Genomic DNA, 27,791 nt, shown 5'->3' with positions numbered 1-27,791 from the left:
AACTAGTTAAAAGTAGGATTTTGCCTTAAGATAAGTTTCATGAACTTTGCGTTAAGTCAACTTAATCAACTCAATGTATAAGAAATGAAATTTAGCTATTTAGTAAAATAGTCAACTGTTAATTTCGATTTATTTTTTCTTTGAATAATAAATAATCCATAAGATTTTCAATTGAAGTCTTTAATAAATACTTAACTAATACTAACTAATAATATCTGTAACTGTATAAATTAAATTAATTTGTACAACACATTTAATTTTATCTATTTTGTGTCCAGTAAAAATGTATTTAATTCGAGTGACGTCAACTGTAATCAGTAGCTATTTGCGAAACACCACAGAACGCACATGTGCTTTGACATATATATTCTGATTAGAATCGGCAAAATTCTAAATTTTGATGATTTTTTTATAATGCGACCGCTAAAAATACAACGTTACGAAAAAACGGTCCAACCGATCTTTACCAAAAACTAATCAATGTGATTTGCAATGAATATTTTTCGAACAGTTTATGAATTTGAATCGACTAAAAATTGTGGTCCAAAACGTATACTAAAAATTTTACACCTTTTTGCCAATTACAAAGAAACGGCTTGGCCGGTCGTCGCATAAAACTGTTAAACGTTAGTCTTTATTGAGTTGCTTTTAATTTTTTGAAATTAGTCAAGCCGTTCACATATACACACATACCTTTTCCAAATTTAGTCTCATTCGATTCAAAGTGACATGAAACGTCGAGTAAACATAAAATTACCAAATCATTTTTAATGACAAAATCTTCTATTTCTCTGTTTTAAAAACAATCTAATTATTTTAAAAAAACCCTGCCGGTATTAATATCCGACAAATCCATTATCGTAAATAATTGCAGACGAATAAAAAAATTATTCAGTGGAGTAAAGAGCTAAAATTTCAAGATATCATTTATGTTAATTATAATTAAATTTTCTACAGTCTGATAATATATCAAAGTATCAAACAATCTTGTTCTTACTGTTCAGGAAATTTTACTCAGAGAAATTTGATGTAGAGAAAGTTGTAATCAATCAATTTTAGTGATAATCAAATAAATTAAAATTGATCAAATAGATATCACTCACTTTATAAATTTAGTAATGCACAGAATAAATTATTAGTCAATATATTATTTTATACAAATTTTATATTTTCTAGACCAAAATTTGCTTGCAATTTATACCTGCATAAAAATTCAGGAAAGGCGTTTACTAATAGTTTACAATGCCAACAACATGTATTAAATTTTATTTTAAATATTTATTTGAATTATCTTTAGTCAGAACGATAATAAAGTTTTTATCAATTTAATATTTAGTAAAACTATCAACGGCATTGTTATGAAATTTACAACACCATTTTTTTTTATTATTGCAAACTAATTGTTAAAGTTATAGTAATCGTCCAAAAACTGAAAATGAATTTTTTGCATATCTTTACGCTTCAAGGTTTCTGAACATTACCTTAGAAAAAAAAATTATGTGTGTGTGTATATATGTGTGGATACAATTTTTTGTCTAAGTTTCATACAAGTTTTTGAGAGCACGGATCAACCGATTTGAATGATTCAAAAAGCAATCGATTCTTATTGACAGGGGACGTGCTGATTAGTTTTTGGCAAAGACTGTGAAGTTTCATTGCGATACGGGAAGTTCCAGCAATTTGCTTCACGGCACAATGCCATGCACCACTAGTTATCTTTTTCTTTGCATTATTCAAGCAAAGACAACCGTTTTAAGAAATTGAAAAAAAAACAAATTTTAGATTCTTTTATGTAAGTTTTTGAAAAATAAAAGTAATCGATAATTATCAAATTACCACTAGTTATAATTAGTGAAAAACAAGAAAAAAAATTTATGGGTAATGATCAATGAACAAGATCATTTTCTTGAATGTCTTAAAATAAACAAGGTGTTGCAAAATGTGTATACATTGTGTATTAACTTTAATATGATGATAATGTTTATCGTTATAATTGCATATTGCATTATACCCATAAAACTTATAACCTCCGCCAAAAATTCTTGACGAGAAATTTTGCATGATTTCACCAAAAAAATTAAGTATAAAACAAACACATCGTTTCTTTTTTCGATAAAGATCTGCAAATCACATAATATAATTACAATACATGTCGCAGTGGCGTCCAAGAATTCTTTCCGATAAAAAGTTCATTTAATCTGAACGAAACCTGACCGGCGACCCAATACAGGTGTGCTGGGCACGTGATTTCTCTCGAATTAAAAATTCTTTATTTTAACACATATAATGGAAGATATTTGTCGAGTATTTAACGTCCGATCGTAAATTATCGATGAATTGGTCGAAGCTCATGACTCAGGTCTCTCTGGAACGAATTAATATTTAAAATACGGAAAAAAAAATCCGCGTGAGATATTGTAATTTGATGACACTCCGATGGACGAGAAATAAAAACCGCTAGGTATGTGTCGTTATAATGTGTTGGCCGTGGGCTATTATGTTAAAATATTGTTAATTTGTTGTTTAAATATCACATTTATGGCTTTGATTACATTGTCAGAGAAGTGCTCGGAACGTACGAGATGGAATATCTTATTGCGGATTAAAAATCATGTTACTTTATTTATGGAAATATTGTGGGATAAATTATTCAGTATTATGATTTGTTCAAATATTTCAGTAATTTCTTCTTGGTCAAATGCTTCGTAATGAGGATTAAGATTAAGTTAAAAATATGGAAAACAACAACAAAATTTTGTTTCTTTAACGCATTAGCGGACAGTAAAAGTTTCAGCAAGGTACAAAAACTGACAGTGATATTATTTGTAAATAGAAATGTATTTGATCATCGTTTAATGGAGTAGTCAGATTATCATTTGGTAATCGTTATATACTATGAATGCTATAGCATCCACGTAAAAATTAATTCAAGTTACTCAATTACTCTTCTATTTTACGCAATTTGCTTGCCTATGATAATTAGGGACTACGAGAAAAATGAGATAACTCGAAAATATTTAAAGAATCAGTTAGTTTTTACCTTGAGAGGTATAATAATTACAAAAACCTTAGATTATGGAAAATTTAGTTCAAAATAAATGACTTAAACATTTCAATGCTATATCATTCATGTTATTCTGCATCACAATGAAAATCAATGCTATAGCATTCACGTCTGCGAACGTATTAATTTAGAACCATTTTATTTTTGATTATTTGTTCACTATTGCAATAACTTCAAAATTTTACAATTTTTAAAGTGAATTTTTACAATTTAGAAATTATTTTCTATTTATACCTCCTTAAAAAAAATCTAATAAATGTTCTTAGTCCATTAACATTTTCATGTTCTATAGAATAATATGTTTGAAAATTCTATTATCGTAATATTATGTGCTCTGCCTTAGACAATAATTCAATATCTACAAGAAATTTAATATTTCTTGCATAATTAACTACGAACAAATTTTCTATCAAAATATAAAAATGCTTAATTTCTCCTGTGCATGTTCAATACGAGCTAGAAATTAAATTTTTGAATTCATTTTGTTTTAAATTAACAACACGGTCCATCATATAGTTCTACACAACAAAAATAATTTTACCAATCGATTATTTGAATTAAATTAAGTTTTCCTAATACATCCAATGAGACACTAAAAAATAGTAATAAATTCTAATTACACTGTAAATTATTTTGCTAAAAAGTATGCCTCTAACCTTAATACATTTTTTATTCGTTGATATCACTTTTTATAAAGAACTGTTTGATGTATTGTATTTCCGATAAAAACAGTTAAATAAACTTAGACCAATTTTTATATTATTATAATAATTGATAATATAAAAAAAGAAAAAATCATTTTCAATCACTTACCATATAGTATGTTTGATGAGAATTTGTCTTCTTTTACCTTTTCACCGGTATCATTCTGTAACAAATTACAATTATTTAATAACTAATGATAAAATTACAATTAAATATATAAAACTAGTTAATTGATAATGTATTTGTTTATCGTAATTGACTAATTATTGAATCAAATACCAATAATAAGAGAAAAATACTTGATAAGCAGATTCTTTTTAATTCGACAATTGAATTATTTTAATGTCCTAAAAATAATTCATTGAAACTTCTAACTATTGCATACTTAAATATCTGCTATTAAAAACAATATTCAATAACTTATTAGAATAATAGCAAATAAAAATGCTGAAATTAGTAATATATCGTTGCAATTTGCTCAACGAGTAATATAAATATACAATTATATACCGAATTTATAATTCTTTATTGTGCAAGATTGAATGAAAATTTTGAAGCGCGACTAGGGTGTAAATCCGTACAAATGCATCGGAAGTGCGTTACGGCAGATGATCCGAGTGCCAATGATTCGTCATTCGCTCTCGAAGATATCATTTCTATATGGGCCGATTGTGATTAGTCGTGTATGTGAATAGAGATCTGTCGTTGTATGCATATCTTAAAAATGTGATCTTTCCTACGAACGATTAGTTTTTTGATATTAACATAATATGTACATAATCATGACAAAAGTTCTAAAAAATGAGAAAAATCACATTTATATATTAAATATTTTTACGCACATATACTGATTTTTGTCATAATTTGGTACACCTATACAATAAAACAAAATTCTACTTATAATAATTTTGCCAATAATTTATTAGATAGCTAAAGCAGCGGTGAGAAACACTTAATCATCAACCCAAAATGTTTTTCTCTAAATTGATATTACCCCTGTAATTTTGTTACGTAGTTATAGAATTTATTAAAACTCTTCTTTGATAATTCAGGTTGTTGGGTTATAATTTAACCCTTGTAGCTGTGGACTGTATTAAACTTTGATTTGTTTGTATATCATGTATTTGTTGCAGTTCTAATCACAATCACTAATTTGTTACTAAGTTATAATGAATGAAGATATATTTATTTTTATTGGTTATTTACATGTTGTCAAGCGGACTTTACTTTTAGAAGTGAACAACTAGTTCAATTAAAACACTCCGCTACCCCCTCTACCAGGGGTAGCAACCATTCCATGTAAAACTTAATGCCCTGAAGTTTGTCACCTTCATGGCCAATATAATAAAACGAAAAGACGTCAGAACAACCCCTATGACGAAGAGAGATTGCCCTCTACGGTCAACTACGTAGCAAATACAGTAAATATCAATTAAAAATAAATACTTTTACCCCAATTTTAAATTTTTACCCTGTTTGGGGTATTTTACCCCGGTTCCACGACCACTGCGCTAAAGTGTTAAAGCAAGTTGATTCGTGCAAGTTGATCTTTAATAATTTAAAAATAAATTACATTTGTAGTAACTAGTAAATTAACTATATATTATTAATTAACTAGTACCTCATAGATGTTGAATTGTTTATCGAACACGTGTTATATTATACTATGTTGTTAGTTATTAAAAATGTTTATAACGTCAAATAAGTTCAATGATGCAATTCAATGCAATGCAAATCTTTCAAATCTCATTCTCATTACAAGGTGCACTAAAAAGGTTGTCCTACCCCTAAAAAACGTCACATCATTCCTCGCAAGGTGTACCGCCTCATGTTAGACTGTAGTGTGTCTTGTGATGTGGGGTAGTTTCGGGTTTGTCTATCCCCCGAACCCGAGTGATTCAGAGGGCATTCAACTTCACTTGACCCTCAATGTGAACACTAGGTCAATCGATATATCGAATTCTCTTATTTCGCTTGACCACTGCGTTCGAAAGTAACTCTTGCTAGTATCGAGTATCGACAGCTGGGAGGCGGATAAGAGCGATGTCGACGAACATAAGCATCGATAACAATACGATACGAATTGTAGTTTCGAATTTAATACAATTTTTATTTGTACTATAATTACAATTTGATATTCATTTCGTATCATATTTGTTCACACTAACTATATTGTATTGATTGAAAACGAAACTACTGGTGCATTGCATTGTGCCTTAAGGCGAATTGCTGAAACTCCTTGTACCATAATAAAATATTCAAAGACTAAAATTTAGTAAAAAAAATATTTTTTGGAAATAAAAAAAATTCTAATAGCAATTTTTCTCCAATAGCAATCGTTTTGTCAGCATAAGCAGAAAGTTTTCTGAATCGCCATTACGAATTGAATATTTTTTGAATCATTCAAATCAGATGCTCCGTCCTTTCAAAATCACCCTTTCTATTTTGTGCAATTTTTGCTCCGTATCTCCGAAACGGCTGAACCTGCTCATCTCCCTATCAATAGAAATTGAATATATTTTCGAACCATGCAAATCGGTTGATCCGTGCGCCCGAAAACGTGGATAAAAAATTGCATCCATACATGCACACACGCAAGCACTCATTTTTTCTAAGGTATGCCCAAATGTTCAGAAACCTTCAAAACATGAAGATATGCAAAAAGTTTCAATTTCGATTTTGACGATCACTATAACTTACCTTACGGAATGTTAAAAATGGAGTAGGGCGGAACACAAAAGTCCAATTTGACTTTAATGACAAAATTTGTAACGTGGTCCTTTTTACCCCATGGCCGGAGTAAATTGGATTGTTTTTATTTTATTACAATTTACACAATAATAGCTACATTATTCAACCAAAATATAAATTGCATGGGTCCATGTTTTACAGAGATTTTACTGTGAATAACCTTGATCTCGTTTTTCGTCAGAAATATTCATCACCAGAGTTGAAATAACTATTTATTTAATTTATCACTTGTAAAATATATTTTTGTATCGTAATTTATTTTTTTATTTACTAGTTTTTATTGTTATTGCCAGACTAAAATTACAGTTTGTACTTTTTACCCCACCCAAGGTTTTATAGTGGTTAAATGAAAAACTACTGTTGAATTTAACTTAAAATTACTAATACATGTTTTAAAACAATAAAATTTCTCATAAACTTAAAAATTATTTTGAGGTCTCGTAAACTAAGGTGATGGTTGGTTAAACATCTTTTTTCCGCTACTTGCAAATATTGTGGTGCATCCCGCGTACCTTTAGAATAATGGTTGAACTATCTCTAATTAATAAATTGTATAATTAAATTTTCTCTAATAATGAGAGTATATTTTCAATTCAATGCAGCAGAAAGGGTACTTGAAAACATATTTCCATTTATATTTTTATGTAAAAACCGATATCTCCTCTTATTTCATCAAAAGAAAGCTCTGAACAATGAGCTACGCAAAAGCCCTTTTTTAAGAATAATATCAATTTATATGAAACTATTACTCGTCTTTATAAATATTTCGTATTTTTTCTTGATTTATTCTAAAGCAAACAATAAATATTACCAACACTTGTTTCTTGCTTATGAAAATAGTAATTTTAAATTTAATCATTTTAAAAATATATGCATTGAAACATGCCTACCGAAATTTATCACTAATATTTTAATCTACTAATAAGATACTAAATTTTGGTAATTTTATTGTAAATCATTGTCGTTTTATTATAATCATACATCAATAATAAACGTGAAAGTACCTTCTCAAATTATTTAAATTATTTTTTTATGAAAATGTAAAAGAAAATAATTATACATTTGAAAACTTGAACAATTTTGTAGTGAATCTTCTCAATAAGGATTTAAATATCCATTTGTCCATGGGCGACAAACACATATCTTGGACAGCGACAGGAATCGCGTGTTGCTTATGTAGTATATAGTCTAGACTGGTAAACAACGGTTTTCAAACTCTGGTAGTTTCATTTTTTTTTATTAAAACTAAAATTGTATTTGTCATGCATTTAAACGCAAGTATACCCAAGACCATATTAGAACTAGAATGCATTGTGCATGTGCTTAGCAATAAAACACACCAAGGAAATATCTGTTCAATTCTTGGCCAAATTATTATATATAGTTTTTTATTTTTATTAAAATATTATATATAGTATTTAAATCTGAAAGTGATACATATTAGTAAATATATCGATGCAAAACGGTTTGATACTTCGTTTATGATCAGAATCATGTCTATTTGTTCTAAAAGTGCAGTCTAAATAGCACCACTTACCAGTCTTATGTGAAAATGTAAACAACGATACCAATTGTGGTTAATAGCTATAAAAGTATATCAAAATTTATTTTAAATACTTAATTATTATTTTCTTTAATTATGACAATGATTCAAAACAATGTAAATTTTGCTAATTAAGAGAATAAATATAAAAGACTAAAATTTTGTACAATTGATGAATATTTGCAAAACTTCATAATAAATAAATTAGGATTATATTTAACACATTTTCTACAGCAATCATTCTTTTTTTGTTTTTTATTTTATTTATTTTTTCATTTTTTTTAAATTTTATTTTAGTTAATCTGATTATATCTACAAGAAGAGATAGAATTCATGAAATTACATATTTATAGAGAGTTTTTACAAGTTTATAAAATCAATTATTTTATGTTAGTGAGAAAATTATGGCAAAAAACAAACTAATCTTCAAAAGCACATATAATATAATCATAATACAACAAAATTTTAGCAATTTGCTCGAAACCAATATTTATATTCTGGGGAAAAAATGGTTCTATTCGGTTCGTCATAATAAGCTTAAATCAAGTCATCGAGCTTTTGATTCCAATGTGGTCAGAAATTAAAATATATTCTTTCTCTGAGGATAGCATTGAAATAAGAGATTCTTGCATTGTTTACTAAAATCAATTTTATGGTATTTATATAATATTTTACACTTTGAAAATGTTTTATTTATAATTGTCTACTCATTGGAGATTTGCTAAGAGAACATTACACTATATTGTATATTATCTATATCAAGAATGAAGTATAAAATATATTTTTTAAATTACTATATTTTGAAGACAAAAAAACCGATCGTTAATACTTCAAATGCTTAAGAATTTATTATTATTTATTTAATAAAAAAAATTTAGATATATTATTGTCTTAGATTAGATATAATGCTATCTTATTAAATCTTCAGTATACTAGACATTTTTTGAAAATAGTATTTATTCTACATTTGTAGTCACATTGTATATCATTTATACCAAAAATGCAGAATAAATACAATTTCCAAAAAATATATATTTAAAGACAAAGAAACGTTTGTTTAAGAGCACTACAAACGCTTAAGAATTTATGTTATCTATGTAAAATACGAACGATTTCAACAGAATCTACGTGAACTTTTAAAAAAAATGTACAAAGAAAACTTTTCGAATTCACAGTTGAAGTATCCGAGAAGTTGGAGTATTATATAACCAGAGTATACACGGGCGGTCAGTAACTTTTCAGGCAAGCCACAACTGTTTGTGTTCGCGTGAGCTATAACGCGACTTTTTTTAAGGGAAATCCCGTGTTTCAGGAATTACAAAGAAGAGAAAACTTAACTCTTTAAATAGTTGCTAATAAATTATTTTTCTGCATTATATAAATTATTTTCAATTTATTATTTGTTATACTCATATTATTAGAACGATTCTCGAGAATAATTTGATAAATATCTGTTAGCTATGCCTAGATGGCGAGGCTGCATTGTACGAATGTTGGTATGAATGGTAGTATGCATCTATATAAAATCTCTATGGTTGGTGATAGTAGTAAGGAGTAATTATAGAGAGATTTCAGTGAGATACGTGTATAGTTAGTTTAGTGCTATTGAGAGAGTTATTATAAACAATCAATGAGTATTTAGAGATAAATTATTATTAGAGACGACACAGAGTTAACATATTTAAATTAGTACTGACATTGTTGTTACTGTTATTGGTCATATACGTGTAAAATTTCAGATATTATAAATTTTACTAAAATTTATTTGTTTAACATAGAATAATGTTACAAAGTCTTGTTTTGATTAATTGATAATAATAGTAATTGATATAATTTTCTAAAATTTATTATATTTAATTTGTTATATTAGATTTTAATATTTTAATAGGAGTTATGTGGCAACACGAGTTGACCATGAAATACGAGTTAGCTTTGAAACCATAGATCACTAAAAACATCAGATTGTCATGACATATCAAGATTTGTAAACAAATATATTTTTGATACTTTTAATAAATTTTACTAGATTTTTATTTTTGATAACAAATTTCCATAAATTAAAACATATAAAATGAAAACAAAATATTTATGCTTTAGTGTTTAAGTTTAGGTCCAATAGTGATTTATTTTTTTATATTCTTTGCACTTATATTTGTTTTCATTTTGTGCTTCTCAAAAATATAATATATATAGTACATAAAATACTTAAAATCTTATTCAAATACATTCATACCATTCGGCCTGAGTTTTTGAAATATCGTTTCTAATTAAGGGACACCGGATACGGTTTCACTAAATTAGTTGTGGCAGCACAGTAACAGCCGAACTATACTGGTCCAAAGAGCAAAAAATGAAGTATGTTTGTACGAGCAAGTTTCCATTATTGCATTGAGTCAGCACTCTACATTGAGATAATCTGTAGACCGAATTGCTTTTAAAGAGCCAAAAGGAAGTGTCCATTTTTTTTAATAACAACTTACTTGAATGCAGATAGATCATTTTGTTTATTATTTTTCTGTAAGTTGAACATCAGTAGTTGATTACCAGCAATTAGTTTTGTTTTATGTGACATATATTTCTTGTCCTTTTTGATAAAATTTTAACGGATAAAAAAAATCTAACTTAACTAATAAAAATTCGAAAGAGAAAGGGAAAGGAATATCCAATATAAGAAGTAAAAAAAAATTAAACAAAATGATTAGCGTTCGAAACTTTGAATTTATTAGAAAAACGAAATACTGTCAATAAAAATTACAGTTAAAAAAACGAAAGGGCAAGACAATGAAATTAAATGGCAAACAATTCTTTAAAATTTTGATAATTCAACAAAATCCTGTATTGCCATTTTGTTCTTTGTTACAATATTATAAACACTTCTGATACTTCGTTGAATTGATTATAAAAAAAAAACTAAAATACTAAACCAAACGGCTGACAATTGTAAACCAACATATTTACTACACGTCCTTAAATAGTAATATGAAATTAATTAATTAGTAAAGATACAAGTGAATAAAAAAATACACCGTTAATATATCTCACTAACACAGTTAATGATACAAAGGTGCAATTTCTCTTGACTTTATAAAAATCTAAATAAGTTTTATAATATTTTTTGCCATAAATAATTTTTCAACAATATAAAAACTTATTCATGAATCATCTATCTACATGATTATCTTAATCAGTTAAAAACTCTGTCACAAACAAAATAGATTACATTTCATATGATAACTATTTTATAAAGAAACAGAGCAATATTTGTTTGCCTATTCCGAAATAAAATGATACCAAGAATCAAAAAAATTCTGTAAGTTTGTCAAAAGCTAGAGATGCACATAGAAGATATAAGCAATTCGAAAAGCAAATATCAAAAATAAAAGAATAGAATTTCTAAAGCCAGAATTATAAACTCAGGCATATACTAACAAATACATCTAAATATGATTCTATCAAGGGATTTTAATGTAACGATATTCTTTTGTCCCAATAACGAACTTGCCTCGCTTTTGATCTGAAAACTATTTATGACACAAATAAACCAATACACAGGAATAGGTATATATATACCTATAATATATAGGTAGTTCCTATTTACGAAGATTCTTTTTACACATACAGAAATTTTGAGAGAGAGACTCACATGTACTCATATTAGCAAAAGTTGCGGATGTACATGTGTGAAATCCTGCAAAAAAAATTAACGGCCTGTCGTATTATAAATATCTGATGGTACAGTCGGATAGAAAATTATAAATTATAAATTGGACTTTTTATGATTTATTGTAGAATGTGTCTTTATATGGTTTTAACATTAAATTAACTAATAGCATAACTAACTAATGTAAATTATTTGTAGTTGTGAAAACATGCAGTAACAACTTTTTCGTAGCTATATCATACGATATTGTAATTGTAATAAAATTATAGTAGTTTATTATTATTAAAATTTAATAATAATTAATTAAATGGTTTGCAATAACTAAAAATGAAAATATATTTATTAACATGAACATAATTGAAAATGCTCTAAAGACAACATTTAACCCTTTCCACTCTCTAATTCCAAGATTCATATAAATTTTGCCGCCAGAGCGGCGGCATCCGAGTGGAAAGGGTTGGTCATATTTTTCTAAGTATATTGATGACACTTACAGTACATATTCATTATCAATAAGGTAATTGTTTTTATTATTTGATCTTTATTAACCCTTTTGCTACAAGAGTGTTTTTCATAGCATTTTCACTGGTCTACAAGCCGCCCAAGAATTTGGCACTTCAATATTTTAAAATTTTCCATTTTTCAATTAAAAATGTATTTAAAAAATAAAAAAACACTTCTAAGAAACTTAAAAGAAAACACAATAATAAAGTAATAACTACGATAATTTTACTCAGAGAGTCAAAAAATGGACATTCTGGATGTCGTCTATAGACGACACTCGTACTTCCAAGTCATCATGTGGGTGTCACCTATAGGAGATGCTCTTATTTAATTCATGAACTTAAATTTTAGTAAGTATTTATTGCTAAACAGTATTATAAAACAATTTCAAACAGCGATAAACACAAGGATACTTGCACAGAATTAATAACATTAGATTGTTTGTCTTATGTGGAACAAATAATATTATGCGTTTCTCAATAATCCGACCAAAAAACAAAAACCCTTCTTATATTATGTAGATAATAGGTAAGGTAGGTAATCATCAGTATAGATTGCAATAGTACCTATTACACTGAATTTAATTAAGAGTTTTATCAAAATTTTGTTAAAACTTATCGTCTCAGATCAGAACAGTTCATATTAATAAATAGCTTTCAGGCAGATTCTTTAATGACACACAAAGAAATGTTGAACCTTATAATTTGAGATACCCAGCTGTAAGTCTGTAAATACTTGTATATTGACACTAAAAAGTTATCTCAAAACTTACTTATCTTAGGGTGTCAATACCATATGTAGGTTTTGAGACAACTTTAGGGTGTCAATATACAAGTATACACAGACTTACAGCTGGGTAATTCGAATTCCGAAGTAAACTTACTATAATGACTGAACTAATACGGTTTCGGCATACTTTACATTTTGGATTGTCGAATAAAAATTCAGATAAAAATTCTTCAGGAGCATGACCAAAGTAGACCACTTTTTTGATTTCCAAGAGCATGTTAACAAACAACACTGGTAGTACGAAAAAATTCTCCAAAAGATAATTTAGGGAGATATAGACCAATGAATTGGCTTGTTTATTAGATTAGGTGACGGTTTTGGAATACTTTGGAGGAACATTTTGGATTGTCAAGTAGACAAGATTAATCAAGTAGACAACTTTTGTGATTTCCAAGAGCATATTCAAACAACACTGGTAGTTTTTAAAAGAATATTTAAAAGACAGTTTAGGAAGATGGAGCAATAAATTAGCTTGTTTATTAGATTAGATGACGGTTTTGGCATAGTTTGGATTGTCGAATAAAAATTTAGGTAAAAACTCTTTAGGAACACGTCCAAGATTGATCCAGAAAGCCCCCAAGTAGACAACTTTTATGATTTTTAAAAGCATGTTAACAGACAATACTGGTAGTATCAAAATATTCTTTTAAAGATAGTTTTAAAGTTTAGGGAGATGGATCAATAAATTTGCTTGTGTATAAAATGGATCATCGATCATATCCTCACAAAATTACCTTGTTCCTTTCTCCAACGATCATATTTTGTTTGCAAACATACAATGATTCCTCAATAGTTCCTGAATTGACTACCGCGATAAAGACATCAACTAAAAATTAGCATAAAGGTTTTATCTATAATATGCTAGGATGGCTGCATAAACATATCTTACCGCATGACAATCACATTAGTCCCAAAAGTTAGCCTAAAGCTCTCTCTCGTAGATCTGTCACACTATTACAATTTTGTTACTTCTGGGGCACACTTTCGATTCGTATGCAAATTTGTTAGACCTGGGCCACGCTTATCTAGCACCCAATTTTCGGGCTGAAAAAAATCGAGCACGCGTCGGATGAAAAACCACGCGACTATTTTTTCTAACTCTTCATCTAACCATTAATTTGCATACACAGGGGACCATATTCCGAAGCAAGCGCCACTGGGCTTATGTATTCAAATTTGTACCGGGCCCTTGGAATATTTTTGTTCGACGACAAAAAACAACTGCTCTAGATACAGAACATAATATATCATTCATTACGCGTATTAAATAAAAGGGTTATTAGGCTAAATATTTACTTATAAAAAAAATTCGTGCGTGATCTGCCTTCATGATAATAATTCCCTTTGTTCAACAATTGATAATAGAGTAATCAGCTTTATAGAGTATTTAGAATCATGCGGTTGTTATGAAACAAAAAGTAATTTGGAATAATGGCTCATAAAACATGATGAATTCAATTAGTTTTTATAATTTGTAGTATTACTAAGAAAAATAGTTGGATCATCCAGGTTCAGCGGGGTGTAATGTGATGTTTTATGATTTTATTTATTATTACCAAGTTATATGATTAAATTGCATTAATCAAAGAAATTAATATTATTGATTTAGTGCTTTATTTCAATACCTACAAAACTATGTTCCCAGGATCGTAAAAATATATTTATATTGATTTATACATCAAAACATGTAAATTTCCAAATCAAAATCGCTTTTTCGCCAATTAATGTTTATACTTGTTTTTTAGCATTCATTAGTAATTACGAGCTATAATTTATCCCAATACTAGTTTTTTTTATTTTGATTAATCTGATGCTGAAATTAGTATAATAGTTACTTCAACGCCATTGATAAATTGACTACAATTAACATCTTAACTTTATTTTTAACAAAAATATTACTTTTGATTATTAATAGATTGAAGTACAAATTAAAAGCATTAGAAAGTTTTTACTTCCCAGATAATATTTTTATTTAAAAAAGTTTTGAATAGTTTTAATAGTTCAAATATAAACTAGGAAAGAGTATAATTACTAATTTTCTTGTAGAACATTATCTATATTGATCGAAATTTAGTAAAATAGCGATTTATTCAGTTTTACAGATTTAGGTCAGAGATAACATAAATAGTTAAATTCAAATCTGTTCAATAATAATCATGTATTTTTGAACGTGCTAAATCAACTCGTTATCAACAATAATCTAAACAAAATATAAATAAAATTTGTATCTAACTGTAGATAGAAAAAAGTTTTTAAAACAATATTTAATTTACTGTCTTTTATTAATATTTTTTAACTTGAAATTTTTGGAATGTAATTCTACAGTTTATTAATATAGATAAAAATGATTATATCCTCAATATATGTTATAGTTTTATCAAACGTTTTAAACAGAATAGACATTTATTATACTATTTAATTTTCCTCTCAATTCCATAAATTTATCATATAAAATTTTTCAGTCGCCTGTATCGTGAATAATTGTTATAAAAATTAAAAAGTGTAAATAAATTTAATGCAACTTTTCGTAACAACGTATCACAAATATAATAAAAATGAAGTGGTAACAAAAAAGTTGGATTTTAGGCACAAAATTCTTTTTAGAGTGCTTTATTAACTCTTTTTTGTCTTCCTAAAGTTACAATACAAGTAAATGTTACAATATGTTAATACAGAAAGAATTTATGTTATTCAATTTATGTTATAGTTTTTCAAAATTTTTAATCAAAATAGACATTTATTATATCTTCTTAATTTTTCTTCTCTATTTCTCTGATATCTCGTATAAACTTGAAATTTTTTAAATAAATTTACATCCAGTTGCCCATCCAATCCAAGTTAGATTTTGGGCACGAAATTTAATTTGTAGTTCTATTAATAATCATTTTTTAGCTTAAAATTCCTGGATTATAATTCTACAGTATATTAGTACAGATAGAATTAATGTCAATTTTGTAACAACACAAAATTCAAACAGAATAGACATTTATTATATTTTGTTAATTTTTTGTTAATTTTCATTTCTAGTTTTTTAATTTCTCGTATAAAAGTTTTCTCTCTGCTGTACCGTGAATAAAGACTAATTGTTATAAAAATTAGGAAATGTTTTCCAACAGATATCACAAATATAATCAAAATAAGGTGTTGAGAAAAAAATCTGATAAGCACAAATTTTATTCACTGTCTTTATCAATTTTAACAATTTTTGTTGTAATTGTACAAATGTTCAAATGAATATTTAATGAACATTATAAAATAAAATTGATATATATTTTATCTTATTAATTTTTCTCTATTTTTTAATTTATCGTTTAAAATTTTTCTGTCGCCTGTACCGTGCATAAATAAGTTTTGGCGATGTATTTTTTCGTCTGTTTGAACTCGCAAACCGATCTATCGGATACCTGGCCGAATTTATAGATGGCTGGATGGATCTATAATATAAATAAACCATGCAAAGAAGGGTCTTGTTTCATTCATTTGCACACATATGCACAATGCAGAACCGATCCGTCAAAAATTACTCAGGTAGACACGAAATAATGGCAAAATCGACGATCGGAAGGTATCAATACGAAACGGAAATTGTGAATTGTTTCGACGAAATAATAAATTAGGTTCTCACCATTTGAGAAAGAAAATATTTAATCGAATAAAAATTATATTACAAACAATTGAAAAAAATATACGAACAAATGTGCTAAATTATGCTTAAATACTAAAAAAATATTTTCATGAATTTATTTTTCAAATATTAAATATACACTATTACATATTATATTAACTAACTAAAATTCTACAATGTTTCATAACAAAGCAAAAATCTTCAAACCATGTATATTTTTTCTGCAAAAATTATTGTTTGTTGTTTTTCTTTCTAACAGCCAAGGGTAAAAGCGAAAATTAAATTAAAAGCTGAAACAATTTTTTCTATTATATTCAACAGCAATTAGAATTTACCGAGTTCTATAAGCTGTTTTGTGGACTTCTTTAATGGACCTGACTTTTTATGGACGGCAGCCCAAATGGTTGTCCTACCTCTATGTGATCTTTCATTATTACAAATTCTGCAAAATTGGTGATTTTTTATGTATCAATGTCAGGAAAAGGCTATTATGACTCGTTAATATATTTCTATCTATATTTCTCTGTAAAAACCTATGTCACTATCACTACTGCTTGACATCAGACTGTCCAAAGACAATAGCCCTAAATACTAGAGTACTGGGGAATGCATGATATAAAAGGTGTTCGGAGTCTTTCGACACTTTCTTCGAAATTTCCAAGTTGTTTCCAAGGATTTTCTAACGACTATCTTTATGTTTATATCAATTGCAAAAATATTTTACTAAAATAAGGAGTATTCTCTGCAAATTATTTTATAAATAAATTAGCTTAAAATATTAACGACTTGTAAGACTTTGTATATTTAATACATAAGTATTCAAAGGAAATAATTTCTATTTATATTTAAATATAAGTTTCAGTATGAGCTTTTAGAGATAAAATACCTTATTGTTAATAAATATAACTAAAATATTTAATTATATATAATATATAATTATAATTTTAATATATAAATAATATTTTGTGATGTCTTATGTAAAGCTGACTAATGAAGTTAATTCTAATTAAAATTACTTAAATTTCTGGCCGAAACAATCCTATTTATATCATGCATATGAATGGTAAAAATGATAATGCACTTATTAAACAGATAATAATTCATGATTAAAACCATTAAATGTCTATTTAACTAAATACAACCTGTATTCATAAATTTAGTTTTTTAATATAATTTTATTTCAAACTTTTGAATGAATCCCTTATAATACCTCAAAATACGATAATATACCAGTCAAATCTTTAATAACAAACAAAATACTGGTTGAAAAATCTAATAAATTATACTAAACGATAGAAATTTTGTGAAATTTCTACGATTTTATCTGTAATTTCTTTGTTACAGGATCTGATCCTACCTAAAAGATTTGGGTTGTTTTTTTTTTGGGTAGTTCATCTCGTTTTCTCTCAAATAAAGGATCAGATAGCTTTTGTCATCTTCGTCATCGATACAGAATTAGTTTTAACACCTGGCCAGAACATATCTCACCTTTCAAAGTAGGATATGGTTTATAAATATAATCATAAACAAGAATGTCTTTTAGGGAATTTATATAGAACGTATCCTGCATTAAAATGGCAGGAAATGCCAATATAATAATAAAATTTAGTAAAATTTAGGTTTGTTCGATTAGAACTTTTTTATTGAGTGTTTTTTAAAAACAATATACATTATGAATACAAATGCGACAAACGTTTTTGAATAGGCGATCTTAATTTTTTTTTACAAAAATGATTTTTGCAATTTAGAAAAAAAAATTATAAAGAGATGAAAATAATCCTAAGATGTGGTCGTTAAATTATAAATGTAGAATATGTTATCCTGGCATAAATTTAATGAACTTCAAGATTTTTGAATAATTTATAATCTATCACATGAAAGAATCCTGATATGTGGAGCATCATTCAATAAATAATAAAATTAATAATAATAAATCTTTAAAGAACAATTAAAATAATGTAAAATAGAATCATTTTTATTTCATTCATTGAGTGTTTTATAAAAACACTATGAATTATTTATGACTACAATTGTCACTAGAATTAACAATCAAAGCCACATTGCAAAAATGATTATCTGAATGCTTATCAATTTACAAAAAAAATGATACATGGAGATGAAAAAATGTCTGTAAAATAATATTATAGTAATATTATAAAATATGATAAATCAAATCATCTACATATGTTGCACATCAATTAGTGGTTAAATAACAAAGTTATTTAAAATTAAATAATGAATATACTACATAAATTATTATTGAAATATTACATAGAATGTCCTTAAAAATGCATATGAAAAAATATGCATAGCATATATTATTCATTTATATTCATTTATTTACTTATAGAATTCTTTATTTATCCATAGAAGCTTCGAATTATTAGTAATAAATATATTTTGGGTTCTTGAAAAATTATTTGATTATTTTTAATATTAGTGTCCATTAGATGAGCTTGCTAACTTCGTATTAATTAACTAATTAGTAATTAAATATACTTCATAGCTACTGCTTGATTTTACGTCTTTGAATTTTTATAAAATTAATTAAAATAAATGAGTTATCAAAATTAATCAATTAATTAAGTATTTGGATAATTATAATGAAGTTATTATTAATGAATAAAATTAGTCATTTACAGAAATTTTGTTGTAAAATAATGTTAGAAAAAATATTCATAAAAAATGTTCTCAAAAGCGTTAAAAAAATTTATACCCATTGAAAATTAAAATTCCTATTTTATTTGTTTGCTGATTTTAAATGGACAATAATAATAGAATATACCAAGAGATTATGACGTCTCTAACAACGAGAATTAACAGTTCATTACTACTGTCAAAATACTTTCTCACATACCAAAACATGTAGTTTTTTATATTCTTTTATAATTCGAACGTTCCAAGAGGATCATTAATCAACAAAATCATTAGATTCACGAGTCATTAATAACAATGACAAAAATCTATCGAACGGTTACAGAGAAACGAAAAAAAATACAGAAATGGTTACTCTTATGTATCTGCTAATGAATTTTATATGTATATTCTGAGCCTTGAAAAAAATCTACGACTCTTATGTTCTCACAGATTTATTTATTAGAAGCCCGCATCCCTCTAATGTGACCTACGGTAATTGTTCCAAATATTGATATTAAATGTGCATGCATCAGGGTAGTGTCATGTAATTGTTCGATTTTTATGAATCAGAAGATATTTATGATTAATTGAATCGATGAAATAAAAAAAATATTTGAACAAAATAAATATACAGTATTTAGAAGCTCAAATACGTATCAAACTGAGGCATGTAAATGTATATCATTATAAAATGTACCATATGTAATTTGAACTATGTACGGAGATTAATTATGTTGATTTTATTTGGTTAATTAATCATAAATAAAAGTATTATATTTATTGCATTTTTACATTTTATATTATTTGATCAGTAATCAGAACTAGTTTGTTCTAAAAGTTCCTAACTTTATTAGAAGATATCTTAATGGTTATACTTCAATTTCGTGAAGAAAATTCAAACTGTGATTTGATATTTTATAGAAATGTCCTGCAAGGTAATTTTCATTAGAAAATATATTTGGATTTATATTTTCAAGCAAAAATAGATATCACGAGTGCTCGATATCAAGTTGTAAGCATCAGCACGGGATTTAAAATCGAAATTTAGAACTTGCAATGCCAAGATTTTTGACACTGCACAACGGATGTCAATTTTTACAAATTGAATATATTTGCCTTGTACATAAAAAATAAGTAGTACTTCATAAATATCCAGCCTCTGTCAAAAATTGGTGAAATTAGAACTGCCTTTCCACTTGTCTTTCTCAACAAAATTCTATAGTGAAAATTTTTTGAGATATTTTGAGTTAATTAAATAGATTAGTTGAAAATTTCATTCAAAAAAAATTATTTATAGATACCTAAACAACTACTATCTAATTGTAAATATGATTACTTTTTACACACATTGGTATACAATTGTGGGTTAAAAATTAGGAAAAAAACTCGAACAATTCACGTAAAGTAAATAGATGAGCTTAAAATTTTATCTAAATTATCATATTATTTCCTCTTGAAAAGCTCTTCAAGAAACATAGCTCCTTCAACCTAATTGTAGGTATGAAAAACTTTATACAAAAGTGCTGTTAAATATACTTACTAATATAAAATAATAATTTTAATGTAAATATAGACTGATATTATAAGCAGAATAAATAGATAAGCTAAAAAAATATTCAATTGGTTTAAAGACCTCCTCAAAATACATAACTAATAAATCTAATTTAATGTCACATCTAATAATGTGGTTATACCTAGTCCTTGAACGAGTTCAAATCCCACAATGCAGGCAACCCCATATCAAGCAGTAGAAATATCTATTTTAAATTGGAAAGACAGATCAAAAATATGTTTCAAAGTGAAACTAGCTCTTCTGGAATTTACTCAAGATTATTAGACTAAAAATAGACATCCGTTGAATTATAAATAAATACCAAAATTGCAATAGAATAACCATTGGGTTGCCATATAATACTCATTAGACAAAACAATTATCACTAACAATAATCACAACAACTTGCTTGTATAGAATATCAAACTTTGGAGTGCAGTTCAAAAGAACAAATGACTCTTATTTCAAAAGTTTCAAATCAAACCCAATTTTATGTCGTAACTGATAATATGATGGAGCCTTGACCACAAGATACTTACTTTAAGACCACAAGATACTTAATTTAAGTCCCACGATGCGGACAACCTCATATCAAGCAGTGGTAATATCCAAAACTAAAATTTTAAATAAAAACTAAATAAAACTAAAGTTGAAATTGAAAAGACAGCTCAAAAGACCACATATACCAGAAGAGTAAATCTGAGGGTTCTCTTGTAAGTAAAACTAGCTCTACCGGACACTACTCAAGATCATCAGAATCGAAATAGACAACCATTGGCTTGGCTTCTCAAAAAAAAAGAATGCGCGTAAGGTTCACACGCGATTGAAGTAAAACTTATTTGCTACTGTACTAGATGACATTCAAGTAAAAATAAAAACATCATATAACAAATCTGAATAATGTTTATTAGTAATATGGTAACACTCGTAATGCACATATTATCAGTGTCAACCATTCTACACATTTATATAATGATAAATTATAAATTATATAGGTATTTATAATAGCATTAAAAATATGTATAATACTAAAATACAATAATGTAAAAAAGTCATACTTCAAATATGACATGATCGGTTTGTCATTGTAATTAGCATTTAGAAATGAACCTTTGTTGACGCCGGTACGCATACAACGTTGATGCCGGTAGGCATAAAACGACAGATCTCTATTCACATACACGACGACTAATCACAGTCGACCTGTATAGAAATGATATCATCGACAGCTTATCTTATCTTATCTGCCGTAACGCACTTTCGTTGCATTTGTACGGATTTAGTCGCACCTAAAGAAGTTTTACTTCAAAAATATATATTGATACTGCAGCAGGACAACTATTGGGTTGCCATTAGAAAAATAGAATAGCTATTAGGCAAAATAGTTATCCCAAACAATAACCAAGACAACAGCTAACTCATATAGAATATCAAACTTATGAGTGCAGTTCAAAAGAACAAAGGAACAAACATATAACAAAGCAAATCATTCAACTGTTTAATCAATGATCGGTAACCTAACGAATTTTAGTATAACAAATAGACCTTCTACCAACATAATTAAACAAAGTTCATCGAATCCTCTCAATCGAACCTTTCCCAATCTGTGTCATTTGTCAAATAGCGTACCTGTAATCATAGATTTGGTCGTGAGATTAATTGTCGGTACACATTCGCGATATTTGGTTCTCATGAAACATTTCCCAATGAAACAGCGTATTGTCTAAACTCGAACTCTCTACCTACGACAATAATACATTTGTACAAGATCTCGAATCACATTCATATCGAATAACAATGACGGCGACATCGTACAATATACAAAACCCGATCCGAAAAGTCGAACCAAACGAATTTCGCATTTCGCAACCTAGTAATAACATGATACAGGTTTACTTGGAAAATAGAAAAGGGTTAATCAGGAATATTCTCAAAGTTTGGAGATTAATTAGAAAGGTAACTAGTAAAGGGGCGCATGGCATCGTGCCTTAAAGCAAATTGCTGAAACTTTTCGTACCATTTTTTTTTTAAAGATTAACATTTTTGAAAAAAATTTACTCTGAAAAATTAGATTTTTGCGAAACTATAAATTTTTGACAAAAATTTCCTTTTTTTGAAAAAAAGACTTTTTGAAGAAAAGCGTATTTTGAAATATTTTAGAAATTCTGAACTTTTTTTCAAAGCAATCGTACTGCTTTAACTGCATATAGACGAAATATCGAAGCGCGTAAGCGACGCGTCGCCGTCTAACGGATAAACATTGGTACGCAACCCATAGCAATGTAAACAAAATTTATACTTATTGTTAAAATCTCTATAAAATATCTAATAATTTGATGTGCATATGTCTAATGATCATTTTTGACCGCCAAATGGCTCATTTTTTTACTTTTTTCACTAGATCTCCGAAACCGCTAGATTAGCCTTCATAAAAATCAGTTCTTCATCTTGTTAATACAAGTAAAATGTTTTTTGAATTATTCAAATCGGACGCTCCGTTCTCTTAAAAACTGAGTTACCGTTTTTGGCACTTTTTGCCCCATATCTTCGGAACGGCTAGACCTGCCTTTGCCTAATACGAATCGAATGTTTTTTGAATTATTCAAATCGCTTCATCCGTGTTCCCGAAATCGTCGACGAAAATTTGTATCCGAACACACACACATACACGCACAAACACACACACACATACATCTATTTTTTCCAAGGTATGCCAAAATGTTCAGAAACCTTTGAAACGTAAAGATATATAAAAATTTTCATTTTCGATTTTTTTGCGATTACTATAACTTACCCTACGATATGTTAAAAATTAGTCTGTTTAAAAGTTTCGTCTTAATATGAATTTATACACATTATACATATTAAATGCATAAACTTGATACAATTATTAAAAGTTACACCCTTTCTGTGAAAAAGCACAGATAAAACTATACATCAGAGTTTCTCAAAGTTTTATGCTTGCCCCTTGAAATTTTAATCTCCTTACTCCATCTTACAGAAAACAAAATTGGAAAAAATTTATGTTCAAAAAAACATATAATATGAATATTATTGATGACATTTAAATAATTTATCAAATATAATATTTAACAAATAAAAAAGTAAATAATCAATATTAATTTCTGTAATATGTAGTAAAAACTCTAAAAATGTAAAATTATATAGGAGTGCATACATATTTTAGTGTGATGGATAATTTATTGAACAATAAGTTGCTAATATTAACCCTTCCCACTCGCTAATTTTGGCATCGAGTGGAAAGGGTTAATAATTGCCCACTTTGTTTCCAATAATATAGTCAACTTTATTTGAATGATCAATGTTTATGAAATGCTAACATTTTTGAAACAAATAAATTTAACAAATAATTATTGAACTATTATTTATGACCCATTTCCTATGACTGAAGCATTAAGATATTGTACTCTCAATTCTTAGACAATTTCTAAAGCTTTAAAACTCTGATCCTTGTAAGCTGTTTGTTCAAATAAAAATATCTTTCCTTTGTATTTTATTACTTTAAAAACACATGTGATCTAATTATCCCTTCTAAATTTTAGAACCACTGTAATTTTACAAGGTTTAATTTAAGACCTTCATTTGACCTGATTCACACCAAATATTTTAACCGATCACATTGCTTCGTCGGGTATAAAAAACAGTCTGAAGAAAACGCTCGCTAAACGTATCATGGTAGGGTTGAAATTATTGGCAAAAAACTAGACTACCCTTTGATTTAATAAATAAAAGGTCTTGTATATAGGATGCGTGATTTGAAAAAAATATTAATACCCAATATTATTTATCGGAGGATGTCTATTGTTGAATATTGAGAGAGCATGTTATATCGAAAAAAATGTTAAAATGTGCATATGCATGCATGTGATAAAGTAAAATAAGAAATTTTTTTGAAAGATCTAATGCACTTCGATCTGAAGTAATATTGTTGGATATTGTTTGAAATTTGAATAGATCGATTTTGAATATAACATGTACTTAACGGATAATATTCCGATTACAACGATCGGAAAGGATCAATTGCTAAGTTTGATATATATTTTTTAGTCAAGATCAAAACGTCCAATTTAAAAGCAATTATTTCACCTACAACTAAAATTAATAAACATTATAAATTATAAATATTGGAAAATTCATTACTTATTTTATAAAATTGATGCAAATTCCTAAGTCTATTTCTTTTGAATCCAAATTACCAACGATGTCGTACTAGATTACCATTACTATATTAAATTACCATTACTCAATCAAAAAAAATATACAAGAAGATACTTTCAAGATTTAGTCTTTATAATCTTAACTAATGAAAGTAAAGCACATATCACAAATTTTGTATTTTTTAATTTATAATTTATTTTTGTAGCAAAGTAATTTATTGTTATATTTAAATAATCTATGGTATAAATTTAGATTTCATATTACAATCATAGCCTCATGAAATTTTTCCTGAAGTTCTGATTCTTGTATTGAAATTTGTCAAAATCAATTAATATGAGTTCAAAGGCAACACGACTATATTAAAATTATTATAATTATATAAAGTTTCAAGTACATAGCATACTTAGTTTATTTCTTGATAAAAAGTATTTGGATTTGGTCAACAATTGATATCCAAATATAGTTTTTTTTATTGTTAGTGACTTTGTAAATAAGCATATTACCTATTTTCAATTACAATCTACACTGATTTAATAAAATTATATAGAGCATTAGTTGGAAGAGAAATATAGCGTTAACTTCTCAAAATATTGAAAACAAAATATAAGAAACTAAACTCTAAAAACACATATCAAATTCAATTATTTTTAAATTTAATATACAAATGAATTTATTATTAACCTAATAAAATAATCAATTATCAAAGCTCATGTAAACAAATCCACACAATATGATTATAACCTTTTGAAAGAAAAACAAATGTATCAGCATATCTGAAGTCTTTGTTCGAGTAATTTCATTGAAACAACGTCATTATGAATATTTTTCTTCTTAATATAATCAATGCCAATATCTGCAGCAATACAAAAGTTTCTTTTATAAATAAAATAAACAATAATGACGCAACAGTCGAGCAACTGAAAAAATATCAATCAATGAAAAAAATGCCCCGATAAAAAACAATCTCTTTTATTCTTTAGTTTTTCTCCAATATATTATTTGGCATCAAATTTCTTCAGGCGCAAAATCCATTGTATTCTCGAATCAATGAAAGAGAATTAAAAAAACCCTCTTCTCACTGCTTGAATGTTACTAGAAGACCATTGTTAATCAGTTCAGAAAGGGTGAAAGAAATTTTAATCCTTTGATCAATAATAATAATCAGTGATCAAACAGAAGGTTCAGTGGAAAAAACCAACTGATTTGCTCTCGGAATAATGATGAAATGGCAAAAAACTGGGAATGGATTATAATATTTTTCGTATTTTAGCAAATTACAAAGGTCAGATATTCAGGGTATGATAATGATCAATAAACAATGTTTTTGATTAATTAAAATTAATACTAAATCAACTAGTTTCTGAAAAAAAAGTTAATATTTTCGTAAAAAAAAAAACGATTCCCAAATCGTATATTCACTTCGCCTTTCAAATCATACTAATGATGAATGATGATTGATTCAAAATTCTAGAATTTTAAAGTTTACTCAAAATGGTTGTCCAATTTCGAGAATTATAAATACCTATTTGATATAGGTCATTCAATGAGGATTTGCGTGGATTATTTTTGTGAGATAGGCCAAGCCCATTTTTTAGAATCGGCAGAAAGTGCAAATTTTTCGATTATGTTTTCGCAAAAAATCATGGAAAAATTTTGAAAATTCAAAAATTGTCAGATGGAAATCGTGCAGACTAATTTGTTATAGGGATAAACTGGGTAGTTTATTCACTTTTAAAAGTTCAAACTTTTATTTTTTTAATTTTTGATTTCAGTAAAGTTTATGCTAAACTATTATGATCCGAGAAAAAGTGGTCGCATTATAAAAATTTATTAAAATTAGGCATAACAAGCTATTTCAAAACTTCATTGATTTATTTACACATATGAGAAACTTTTGCATCTTTCCTCAAACAAAAATGCCACTTACTGGTAGACTTATTCATATTTTTTATATAATCACTTTTTGCTTACACACTATAAAATTAAATCACAATATTGTTTAATGAATACTCCAGAAGCTTTTTTCAGAATTTTTAAGTTGTCTACAGTTAAAATATTTAACATTAGAATAGAATTGTAGTTACTAATTATTACTCTTAAATCTTCAATTTAACTAATTTTAAATTATAATTAGTTGTGAAAATATATACATATTCAATAATTGGAGCAATTGTATAATAGAAGGTGTAGTCATTAGAATGAAGCATTTTCTTTGTATAATTTTGATTTTCACTTTACATTTTCATTCCAATAATGTTTGATCGTCTATAGAACCCTATATTGCCGATAATATTATTCTAATTTTGCAATCATAATTTTCAAAGTGCGTAGAGTAAATCTAATAAACATTTTTCAAATTTTAATAACGACCTAAGAAAAGATATATTAGACTTGGCATTTCGGTAGGGGTATACATTATTTTTTGCTGCGTGGGGGAGGGTACGAAAGTACAAACCTCTATTTTTGCAATAGGGGTTGTGCGTGTACCGCCATCTTTAAAAAGGGGTGAATTCAGATTTTGCGCGTCTTTGCAAGTCTACGTCTTAATTGGCAAATAGAAATAAAATAAATAAAGCATTTTAAAATTAGCTGCTGTACTGAAAATGAAGAAAGGTTTTACTACAAAACCTTCAAAAAAGGGATATTGTATTTCCTAATAACACAATATTTGCTACAAAAGATACAAAGACATTACCGAATATTAGTATATTATGAGCATGAATGCAATGAAAAATATAGATTTGATCATAATTTATAAACCTTAGTCACTAATCTATAACT

The 27,791-nt window shown here is 27.2% G+C and overlaps 1 long non-coding RNA gene across 1 annotated transcript in view; it reads right to left on the bottom strand.

The window, feature by feature from the left end:
• Positions 1–3,877: 3,877 nt before the first annotated feature.
• The window catches only part of LOC113387618, a 236,120-nt gene continuing 212,206 nt past the window's right edge, over positions 3,878–27,791 (bottom strand). Inside the window, exon 3 of the long non-coding RNA XR_003368148.1 lies at positions 3,878–3,932. This is a non-coding gene — a long non-coding RNA (uncharacterized LOC113387618). The remainder of the gene's footprint in view (positions 3,933–27,791) is intronic.

This window comes from Ctenocephalides felis, unplaced genomic scaffold (genome assembly GCF_003426905.1).
Source record: "Ctenocephalides felis isolate EL2017-DRISC unplaced genomic scaffold, ASM342690v1 CF-g0.4_SCAFFOLD_03572, whole genome shotgun sequence".
NCBI classification, from domain to species: Eukaryota; Metazoa; Arthropoda; class Insecta; order Siphonaptera; family Pulicidae; genus Ctenocephalides; species Ctenocephalides felis.
The sequence above is the reverse complement of the archived record's forward strand: the minus strand, read 5'-3'. Positions and strand labels throughout refer to the sequence as shown.